Source organism: Protopterus annectens, chromosome 6.part0, assembly GCF_019279795.1.
Source record: "Protopterus annectens isolate FY-2018-M chromosome 6.part0, PAN1.0, whole genome shotgun sequence".
Taxonomy (NCBI): Eukaryota; Metazoa; Chordata; order Ceratodontiformes; family Protopteridae; genus Protopterus; species Protopterus annectens.
Window position 1 is genome coordinate 1,151,962,608 of NC_056737.1, and position 12,428 is coordinate 1,151,975,035.

The 12,428-nt window shown below is 44.0% G+C and overlaps 1 protein-coding gene across 2 annotated transcripts in view; it reads left to right on the forward strand.

Annotated features, from left to right (window-relative positions):
• KCNH7 (potassium voltage-gated channel subfamily H member 7) overlaps positions 1–12,428 on the forward strand; it is a 2,626,261-nt gene that overhangs the window by 2,227,271 nt on the left and 386,562 nt on the right. The gene's annotated exons all lie outside the window — the stretch shown is intronic.

Consider the following 12,428-nt stretch of genomic DNA (forward strand, 5'->3'; position numbering starts at 1 on the left):
TTTTGTTCCATCTATGTGTGTGGGATTAGCCATCATGTAGAACTTTTGGACTGTTATATCCAGAGACTTCAGGGTCCCCTTCTGGAGTTGTTTGGTGCATTATTGGACATTATTCAGCTATAAGCGGGAAATAGTTTCCTTAGTGCCTGTGGTGCTTTGTACTTTCATTTCCTAATACATTTTCTAAGATCCCAGTTTTTCTGTTTCAGCATGTTCCTGAGAAGGGAGAAAGATTTCTCTTTATTTTTCTCCATTTGTTGCACAGTGTATTGACACAGGTTTGACCAGAGGGGCTTATTTGAGAATTTATTATTATATTGAGAAGGTGGGTACTGACTTCTCACTGCAAATGTTAAGATGATTGTAAAATGTGTAGATGTAAGTGGCTGTCCCTTCATTTGGGTCATTTTGCAGAAAGCTAGTTGGATAGTTGCCTTAGTCTTCTATAAGCTGAAGTGGGTTTCCCTTGGATAAATCCCTGAATGTCAACTTTTCTAGGTTTTGGGGAAGATGCTGGTCTCAAATGAAAAGTTGACCAATTCATGACTGGATTTAACCATGAATATGGACCTGGGTGGAATACAGGCTTTGAGCTAAGTTTGTAGCCCCTCCCCCCACTGATGGAACAGAAACCTATGCTGAGTTATAAGCCAATGCTTTATACAAGCACCTGTACAATTGTATTGGCTCTGTCATACCTGATAGAATCAAAGTAAGATTTTCAAGGAAAAACAAATCTGCATGGTGGACAACTGTCATTAATAGGCTATACAACAAGAGAAAGAAATTGCTGTCTAAGAGTAGGAAGGAGCAGTCTCAAAACCGGAAACACTCCCTCCAGAAATTAAACAAGAAAAAAAGACTCCTAGTGAAGTCCTCCAAAACTAACTACGAATCCAAATTAGCTTCATTACCTAAGGATAACCACAAGGTGCACTTTAGTTACGTCCGTAACCTCAAAGTTAAGGCCCAGACTTCTGCTGAACTCATAGTTAATGACACTACATATATAGAACCTGTGGATATAGCAAGCCTGCTGTCTGACAGGTTCAATGAAAACTTCACTCCCCTGTCCCTGCCACATATACTCCAAAATGTCCCTAACACCTGTCTCCCACTCAGTATATTCAAGGAGCAGGTCTTAAATGTCCTCTCCAAGGACAAAAACAGCCTCTGTGGAACCAGACAACATCCCAGACTGTGTTCTACATGAGTTAAAATAGGAATTAGCATCACCATTGGGCATGCTTTTCAATCACAGCCTAAGCACTGGCTTCATCCCAGCAGAAAGTAAAATGGCTACCATCATCCCTTTGCACAAAAGGGGTGCATCCACAAACCCCGCAAACTATAGACCCATTAACCTGACCGGCCTTATCTGCAAGGCCATGGAATGAATCATCATGGACATTATTAACAAAGATATAGGAAATCTCCAAACACTCAACCCTGCCCAGTTTGGCTTTGTTAGGGGGACAGCATGCCTGTTAAACTTGGTGGATTTCTCTTTGAGACAGTCATCAAAGCTCAAGATAAGGGCAGATCTGTGCATATGGTGTACCTAGACTTAGCCAAGGCATTTGACACAATCCCCCACTCTAACATCATTAATAAACTCACCCAGCTGGGTATCAGCCCATATATATTGTCAGGTGGGTCGCAAACTGCTCACTGATAGAACTCGTACAGTCAAAATAGGGGACTCCACCTCCTCCAACAGACCTGTAACCAGTGGGATAGGTTCTGGGACACCTAGTGTTCAGAATCTACGTCTTCGAAGTACAGGCTAAAGCTAAAGGACTGTGGCTGACAAAGTTTGCTGATGACTGCATACTGGGAGCGATAATTGAAACACCCTAGCGATGTCAACATCCTGCAAGAAGGTCTTACACAGACTAATGATTGGTGCCAAAGTCATGGTTTTAAACGTAATGCAAAAAAAATGCATCATCATCCCCTTCAGCAAGGGTAATGTTCCTGCAAATTACCACATCAATATTAATACCCTAAGCATGCAGTCAGTGGTGAGAGATCTGGGCACACAAGTTGACAGCAACCTTAACTTCGACCACTATGTCTCCACAGTGATAATAAGGGCATTTTATATTGTTCATCTCATAAGTAAGGGCATTGCCTCCAGAAAAAAGATGTTATAACCCCGTGTACTCCTCTTTCATCAGGCCAGTAATAGAGTACAACACTTCCTTTACCATGTTCCTTTCCAAACACCTGCAGCAGTTGGAGGGACCACAAAGGTTCCTTACAAAGAAAATTCAGGGTCTTCAAGGTCTGTCTTATGCGGACAGATTTAAATCATTGTCACTTTGCTCTGTGTTGTACAGACTGCTCAGAGGCGACTAGTACCTTGCATACAGAGCAGTCTGTGACTCAGCTTTAATGGAAATGCTGCACATTTGCAAGTCAAGTACCACACTGGTCACTCGCTCAAAGGACCTTAACCTGGTATGTGATATCAACAAAACTTGTTGGAGAGACAGATTTGTCTCACAGAGGTAGCCCTACTTTTGGAACAAGCTTCCTATTCATGTTAAACAAAGCCTCTCATTGGCCCTATTTAAGTGTAATTTGGATGACTGGATGGGTAACTGGAAATTTACCCCAGGGGTTCCACCTGTGTCCCTCTTGAACAGAGGCAATAGGTGCTGATCTTTAGTGTCTGCTTAAACCAGACACCCTTAGGAACATGGGTTGAACTTGGTTAGGTTTGTAAGGGCCCTGGGGACGTTAGCCTGGTAACCTTCTATGATCCTGTCTAAGGATCATGAATTGGCTAGGTTTGTAAGGCCCTGGGGACATTAGCATGGTAACCTCCTATGATCCTGTGTAAGGATCACAAATTGGCTAGGTTTGTAAGGCCCTGGGGACGTTACCCTGGTAACCTCCTATGATCCTGTGTAAGGATCACGAATTGGCTAGGTTTGTAAGGCCCTGGGGACATTAGCCTGGTAACCTCCTATGATCCTGTGTAAGGATCACAAATTGGCTAGGTTTGTAAGGCCCTGGGGACGTTAGCCTGGTAACCTCCTATGATCCTGTGTAAGGATCACGAATTGGCTAGGTTTGTAAGGCTCTGGGGATGTTATCCTGGTAACCTCCTATGATCCTGTGTAAGGATCATGAATTGGCTAGGTTTGTAAGGGCCCTGGGGACGTTAGCCTGGTAACCTCCTATGATCCTGTGTAAGGATCACAAATTGGCTAGGTTTGTAAGGGCCCTGGGGACGTTAGCCTGGTAACCTCCTATGATCCTGTGTAAGGATCACATATTGGCTAGGTTTGTAAGGGCCCTGGGAACGTTAGCCTGGTAACCTCCTATGATCCTGTGTAAGGATCATGAATTGGCTAGGTTTGTAAGGGCCCTGGGGACATTAGCCTGGTAACCTCCTATGATCCTGTGTAAGGATCACAAATTGGCTAGGTTTGTAAGGGCCCTGGGGACATTAGCCTGGTAACCTCCTATGATCCTGTGTAAGGATCACAAATTGGCTAGGTTTGTAAGGGCCCTGGGGACATTAGCCTGGTAACCTCCTATGATCCTGTGTAAGGATCACAAATTGGCTAGGTTTGTAAGGGCCCTGGGGACGTTAGCCTGGTAATCTCCTATGATCCTGTGTAAGGACCACGAATTGGCTAGGTTTGTAAGGCCCTGGGGATGTTAGCCTGGTAACCTCCTATGATCCTGTGTAAGGATCACGAATTGGCTAGGTTTGTAAGGCCCTGGGGACGTTAGCCTGGTAACCTCCTATGATCCTGTGTAAGGATCATGAATTGGCTAGGTTTGTAAGGGCCCTGGGGACGTTAGCATGGTAACCTCCTATGATCCTGTGTAAGGATCATGAATTGGCTAGGTTTGTAAGGGCCCTGGGGACGTTAGCCTGGTAACCTCCTATGATCCTGTGTAAGGATCACGAATTGGCTAGGTTTGTAAGGGCCCTGGGGATGTTAGCCTGGTAACCTCCTATGATCCTGTGTAAGGATCACGAATTGGCTAGGTTTGTAAGCGCCCTGGGGACATTAGCCTGGTAACCTCCTATGATCCTGTGTAAGGATCACAAATTGGCTAGGTTTGTAAGGGCCCTGGGGATGTTAGCCTGGTAACCTCCTATGATCCTGTGTAAGGATCACAAATTGGCTAGGTTTGTAAGGGCCCTGGGGATGTTAGCCTGGTAACCTCCTATGATCCTGTGTAAGGATCACGAATTGGCTAGGTTTGTAAGGGCCCTGGGGATTTTAGCCTGGTAACCTCCCATGATCCTGTATAAGGATCACGAATTGGCTAGGTTTGTAAGGGCCCTGGGGACGTTAGCCTGGTAACCTCCTATGATCCTGTGTAAGGATCACGAATTGGCTAGGTTTGTAAGGGCCCTGGGGACGTTAGCCTGGTAACCTCCTATGATCCTGTGTAAGGATCACGAATTGGCTAGGTTTGTAAGGGCCCTGGGGACGTTAGCCTGGTAACCTCCTATGATCCTGTGTAAGGATCACGAATTGGCTAGGTTTGTAAGGGCCCTGGGGACGTTAGCCTGGTAACCTCCTATGATCCTGTGTAAGGATCACGAATTGGCTAGGTTTGTAAGGGCCCTGGGGACGTTAGCCTGGTAACCTCCTATGATCCTGTGTAAGGATCACGAATTGGTTAGGTTTGTAAGGCCCTGGGGACGTTAGCCTGGTAACCTCCTATGATCCTGTGTAAGGATCATGAATTGGCTAGGTTTGTAAGGGCCCTGGGGATGTTAGCCTGGTAACCTCCTATGATCCTGTGTAAGGATCACGAATTGGCTAGGTTTGTAAGGGCCCTGGGGACATTAGCCTGGTAACCTCCTATGATCCTGTGTAAGGATCACGAATTGGCTAGGTTTGTAAGGGCCCTGGGGACATTAGCCTGGTAACCTCCTATGAGCTTGTGTAAGGATCACGAATTAGCTAGGTTTGTAAGGGCCCTGGGGACGTTAGCCTGGTAACCTCCTATGATCCTGTGTAAGGATCACGAATTGGCTAGGTTTGTAAGGGCCCCCTGTGGACGTTAGCCTGGTAACCTCCTATGATCCTGTGTAAGGATCACGTCCAGAATAGAGGAGCATCAAGTCATTTTACTACTTGCTGTTGCAGGTTGACATTTGTAAAACTCAAGAAACATTGAGCATATCCATTATTCCTGGTGTACATGAGACACTTAGGTAATCAAAGTCGGCTCAGTGGTGCAGCGGTAGCATTGTTACCTCACAGCAAGAGGTTCTCTGGTTTGATTTTTGGCTGGGGTGTCTTCTGTGTGGAGTCTGCATGTCCTTACTGCGTTTGTGTGGGTTTCCTCCAGGTGCTCCAGTTTCCTCCCACATTACAAAGACATGCGTCTGGAGCATTTCTTCCTGGGCCGCTGCTAAAAATGTTCTTTGTTCCAACTCGGACTTTCCCAGTAAACAAATGTTAAATAAATAAATAATCATGCATGTACTTGAGATTAAAGGTGTACATAGGATTGCATTTTGTAACAGCAGAACAGTTTATATTGGTGTGTATAGATAGTTCTTATATTCAGAAACAAAAATGTAACCAATATGCAAATCCAGAAAATTAAGCAGGATTTCTCTTTTAGATATTACAACCCAGTTAGCCAAACATGTTGAATCGCCATAAGAATTCCCGCAATAACCTGTACATGTTATACAGATTGTGGAAAAAAAACATCTTGAGTATTTTTATAAATAAATAAGGGTTATCTTGCCTGGGATAAGCAGCCTTCCTTCAAGATCCCACCTCCACAGGTTAACTAAGCTGTAAGGAAGGTCTGTAGTCTGTAAACAGCAGTGCTCTGCCAATGAACAGAACATTTCATCTTTAACAACCTCAAAGGCAATACGGAGCTCATTGTTAATGGAGCCACCTATACTGAGCCAGAAGATATAGCAAACCTACTGACAAATTTAGCTCTAACCTTCTCCCTCCCTCTCTCCCCCTCAACTTTCCTTCAGGAAATACCATCAAATATGATTCCCCCTTCTATAACTAGGGAACAGGTCCTCATTGCTCTCTCTACAACCAAGAACACTTCATCAGTGGAACTAGACAATATCCCAAAATGCCTTCTAATTAGCATGAAATATAACTAATCAGGGCCTCTGGAACTGCTATTTAACTATATCTCCAAATAGGCTTTGTGCTTCATGAATGGAGAACAGCAACAGTCATCCCTCTGTACAAAGGGTGCCATCTACAGACCCTGGAAACTACAGACCCTCTCCTCTTACCTCTAGACATAAACACTTGTGAGAGATGCAAATACACAGCCAGACTGGAGGCTAAGCACTCTCAACCCGTGACTGTAACAGACAATCAAGAGGATAAGGGACACACTTGCATCACACCACCTGTCACACATGAATCTACAAAACAAGCACCGGCAAAACATATGCATAAATACACAAAAACATATTTGGAGGCACTAGGTACCAATCTGAAAAAGAAACAGTGCCCTCCAAAGCAGACAAGCAAGCAACCTGCACCCCCAAACACAAGCCAGAAAACACATAATTCACCTCAGCAGTGTGCCTCACAACAGCCCTTAAGGCAAAACACCATACCTAACAAGCTAGTAATAGGCGACTCTATAGTAAGGCACATGGATGTTCCACTCACCAGGCTGAACAAGGAGAAGGTTACTGTCAGCTGCTTGTCGGGTGCTCGGATCCGCCACATAACACAGGCACTTAGGTCACTCCAGAACAAGTACAAGTATGACGTTGTCATTGTACATATTGGTATGAATGGTCTAAGATGTGCCTCCCTGGACTACATGAAAAGAGACATTGAGGAGTTCTCTGATCATGTAGCCCAAGCTGGTATGACCCTGACCTTGAGTAGCATACTACCTTCACCTAGAATGATACCACAATACAAAGACAAAATGATCAATTTCAACAATTGGCTAAGCTTCTGGTGTCATTCTAAGGGGATCCAGTGTCTGTCTGCCTGGGATGACATGATAGACAAGCCTTGCTGTTTTGCCAGAGATGGTTTGCACCTGTCACCCCTAGGTTTTCGAATACTGACCAAGGCTCTTGCCGTCCCCATAGTGCCTTTTTTAGGCAAGGCTCAAAGGACAAACCAACCACCGTAACCAGCACAAGTAACCAAAAACTAAGAGTAATGCTGCTCAATGCCAGAAGTCTCAACCTCAAAATGCACACACTCGAGGCTCTCCTCAGCATGGAGAAAATCGATGTTTGTGCAGTGACGAAAACCTGGTTCAAGGCTCAAGAGAGCACCATAGCGCTGTCAGGTTACAATTCATATCATACCTTCCGGCCTCAGTTACCGGATCGCAGTACAAAGGGTGGAGGTGTATCCATATTCATCAAGGATACCCATATATCCAGGTTAGTAGCGCAGCATGATGCCCCAGAGATCATCCATGTGCAACTATCAGCAGGCAAAACCACATTTCAAGTCGTAGCCGGTTATAGATCGCCCACCATGTCCCAAGATGCTCACTCTGCATTCCTTGAGACATTGGAAAATATAAAGGTCCTACCCAACACCATAATCTTAGGTGATTTCAACTACCCTGGTATAGACTGGGCGAACTACCAATGTTCCAACTCCTATGCTTAGTGATTCATAGAATTTATAAATTCAAATGCCCTTAAACAACTAGTATGTTCCCTCACTAGAGGGGACAACATATTGGATTTAATCATCATAAATATGGGCGCCCATTGTACCACACCCATTATCACTCCCTCCTTCGTCAGATCCAACCACAAACTGATAACCCTGGACATCCTCACCCCTCCACCTCCCCCAGTCAAAGAAACCATAGTCAAAAACCTTTCCAAAGCAAACTTCAAACTACTTGCATCTGAAGTGGAAAGCTTCACTATTCCCTTGCAGAAGGATAATGATATCCAGGATGCAGAATCCTATACCAAGGCACTCTATATTCATCTTCAGGATTGCATGGACCGTACTATCCCAAATAAAACCAAGACTCCTTCCTCAAGCAAGAAGAAACCAGTCTGGTGGACCCCAACCATAAGCAAACTTTACAATAAAAGGAGGAGACTTATACAAAAAAAGGCCAAATCTCAAGTAGAGAAATCATCCCTGATCAGCATTAGTAAGAAATTGAGAGCCCTCATCAAGTCAACTAAAGGTAATTTTGAAAAGAAAGTTGCCAAGGATGCCAAGGATAACCATAAGGCCTTCTATGGCTACGTCAAAAACCTAAATGGCAATGCTCAGGTCTGTTCTGAGCTAGTACAAAATGGAACAAAATACACTGACCCTTCTGACATTGCCAGCATCTTGGCTGACAGGTTCAGTGCAAATCCCCCCCCTCACCACCTACAGGGCCTATTACCATTCCATGGGATTGTGTAAGTCCAATTATTACTGATACATTGGTTAACAAGGCTCTATCTAAAGCTAAAAACACTGCCTCCATGGGACCAGATGGTGTCCCAGGCTGTGTCATACGCGATCTCCAATAGGAATTAACCCCGTATCTTAATACCTTGTTCAGTCTCAGCCTCTCCACAGGATATGTGCCCATAGAATGGCGCACAGCAACGGTGGTCCTGCTACACAAGGGTGGGGCCACAACTGACCCTGGGAACTACCGACCAAAAAACCTGACCAGTCTGATCTGTAAGGCTATGGAGTGAATCATTATGGAACTCATAAATGGAGAGATTGGGAACCTCCAGTCGCTGGACCCCACATAGTTCGGCTTCATCAAGGGCAGATCATGCCTCCTGAACCTGGTGGATTTCTTTGAGACAGTTACTCAGGCTATAGATAAGGGAAAGGAGGTACACATGGCTTACCTTGACCTTGCTAAAGCATTTGACACTATTCCCCATTCAGGTATTATTGATAAGCTCACCAGCCTGGGCATAAACCCTTACATCACAAGATGGATCGCAAATTGGCTCTCAGACAGATCCCATAAAGTAAGAGTAGCAGGATCTATGTCCGAATCCAGACCAGTAATGAGTGGTGTGCCTTAGGGCTCTGTCCTGGGGCCCCTCCTGTTTGGCATATACTTCTCAGAAGTACAGGCAAGCACGGAAGCACTGTGGCTGACTAAGTTTGCGGACGACTGCAAACTGGGTGCTATAATAGAGTCTCTGGCCAACATGGAGATCCTCCAGAATGGCCTAAATGAGACTGATGCATGGTGTCAAAGCCATGGTCTCAAGCTAAATGCAAAAAAAATGAGTAGTAATCCCCTTTGGAAAAAACAGAGTACCCGCAAACTACAACATAGGAGGTAATCCCCTGAAATCTGAAGAATAAATAAGGGATTTAGGGACCCAAGTAGATAGTCAGCTTTCCTTTGATAACCATGTTGCCAAAGTGGTTAGAAAATCCTTCTATGTGACCCATCTGATCACAAAAGGGTTTGCATCAAGATCTAAGGATGTAATGGTGCCCCTCTACTCTTCCCTCATCAGACCCATTATTGAGTACAATGCACCAATTGGAATGTACCTGGCTAGACATCTCCAGTAGCTGGAGAGACCACAGAGGTACCTAACCAAGAGGATTACTGGCCTCAAACATTTGCCCTATGCAGCACGATTGAAAAAGCTAAGACTGTTCTCTGTTGCATTCTGCTTTCTCAGAGGCGATCTCTGTCTAACATATAGAGCCATGTCCAACCCAGAATTGTTGAACATGCTCCATCTTAGCAAAACCAAATCTACTCGAGCTACATGCTCTAGGGATATAAACCTCAACACAACAATGAATAGAACATGCTGGAGGGATAGATTCCCTTTGCAGAGACTTCCCTTACTATGGAACAGGGTCCCGATCTACATAAGACAGAGCCCCTCACTATCACTCTTCAAGAGGAACCTTGATGAGTGGATGGGTAACAGAAAGTTCACACCGGGGCTCACACCAACAGCTCTACTAGATAGGGGCCAAGGCTACTAGCTGCAAGTACAAGGGTCTAGGGAACTACTAAAGGGGCGGTGAATACCGCACAATGTGGCTGGGCTAATATATGCCTTCGGGCAGATAGCCCAGTACCAACCTATGAACCTATGAACCTATGAACCTATAAGTCTCACTAGTCTCATATGCAAAGCCAGGGAAAGAATTATGATGCAAATTATTAATAATGATATAGGAAACGTCCAGGTACTGGACCCAACCCAATTTGGTTTCATCAAGAGCAGGTCAAGCCTAGTCAACCTGGTGGATTTTTTTGAGAAGGTCACCAAAGCAATGGATGAAGGCGAAATGGTTCACACTGCTTCCTTTGACCTAGCCAAGGCATTTGGGAAAATATCTCACTCTGGCATTGTTGACAAACTTAAGAGGTTAGGTACAAACCCTTATGTCACCCAGTGAATACCAGCTGGCTCACAGACAGGACCCAGGATATTAGAACCTCTACAAAGAGGCCATTCACTAGCAGAGTCCCTCAGGGATCCGTCCTGGGACCCCTTCTTTTTGCATTTACTTCACTAAAATCAATGCCAATGTCTATGACCTCTGCCTGATTAAATTTGTAGATGATTGCAAATTAGGACCTGTCATTGAATCCCCCACCGACACAAATGTTCTCCAGGAAGAATTGACACAGACAAATAACTAGTGTCAGAGCCATGGACTAAAAGTGAATGCCAAGAAATGCAAAACAGTATCCTTCAGAAGTCATCCATCCATGGTAACAGTCATATTGACAACACACACCTAAGAGATGACCCAATAGTCAGGGACTTGGGGACACACATTGTGATGCCCACCACGGCTACCAATATGTGATAGCCACCAATATGTGTCATCCCCATGCTGGACCAGTAATCAAAGAACCTGAATCCTCACCATTAACACAGGATAGGGATGTGCACATGGAATACAAATGGATACACTCAGTATTTCCAGATGAAGGCCTCTCTGCATCAAGTACAATTTCCCTTAAGAGCATACAGGGAACATACTCAGCCCAGGGTCTGGATGTCTTTGTATCTGTCTACCTCTAGATCCCCAGTAAAATTCCCCAGTGGTACAGCTGTAGGGTTAGATCCTCAGCTGAGTGTCCAAGCCAAGACCTCCTGCACCCTCTCTGTAAACCCAGTGCTTTCTGTCCCTGCCCCAAGTAGCTGGCTAATTTATATACACACATACACACACACACACACACACACACACACACACACACACACACACACACACACACACACCTGATAAAGGCTAGCACAAATTTACTAGCTATGGCACCATTTTGCCCAGATTATAAGGTAGTTATCACCACCACCAGAAACTCCACAATCAGCTACTCTAAGGCCCTTAACAAAGGGTGTCTAATTATACTGTGTAATATTAATACTAATACAAATGGGAGTAGTTTACCAAGACAGCTAGACCTTCTGGAGTGGCCCATACAGTGTCACCAAATAAATATAAGTACACTCAAAGGTTAGATACTTTCTACAAGGACTAGCCACAATATGTTTTAAATATATTTAATAATAAATAATAAAAGAACATGAAAATATTGAATATAAATTTACAGTAAACCACAGAGTTCAAATCACAGAAAATACTGAAATTAACATTGATGGACAGACTCATACAAATAAAGAAAAACACTCTCTGAACTAAGATTCATTATATTCCTGACTGAGTCTAAAAAAATGTACTGTTCCCTAGTTAAGTTACTTACTACCCCAAGGCAAGATGCTGCGGGTGAGGGTCTTTCTAGTTAGGCTTCTCAAACAGAATAGTCAATACTCTGAGATTCCTCTTTTTAATATCTAAAATATAATCTCCAAGAGGGCTAGCAAAATGAACTCATCTGGCCACCTGACTCTCAGTTCTCACAGTATTCCCCTTTGAAGCTGAGACATGAATTTAGCACAGATGGTCACAATACACATCCAAATGTTTATGGCAGTGCCTGGGGCCTTCCCCTCTTTTCACAGAGCTAATGAACAAAGGCTCTTTCCCAGACCCAGCATCTCCAGTCCTATTCAGCACTATGGGGTACCATTTTAATGGTTTAACAGCTTATTTACGTTTCCCTTATTTTTCTTAAAGTTAACCATTACTGTCTCAGTGTCTTCTATTAAAACATATACATTTAATTCAGTTACAGTAGTACACATACATTTCTTTTCATTTCAGCAGGGTGCACTGTTGATACATTTTAATGCAAGCAAACCTCACAGATCCTTTTTCAGCACAAGCATCTACACACATCAGTTTGATATTCAAATGACATATAGTTCTAATACATTTGTAACACAAGTATCTTATATAAATCAGTTTGATAGTCAAAGGACATATCATTCTTTACAAAACTCCAGTTGGCTATGCGGTAGTTGGCCATATTATCATACAGATAAACAGTAATCTAGCCTTTGACCATCATATGTCTACAGTTGTGAGGAAAGC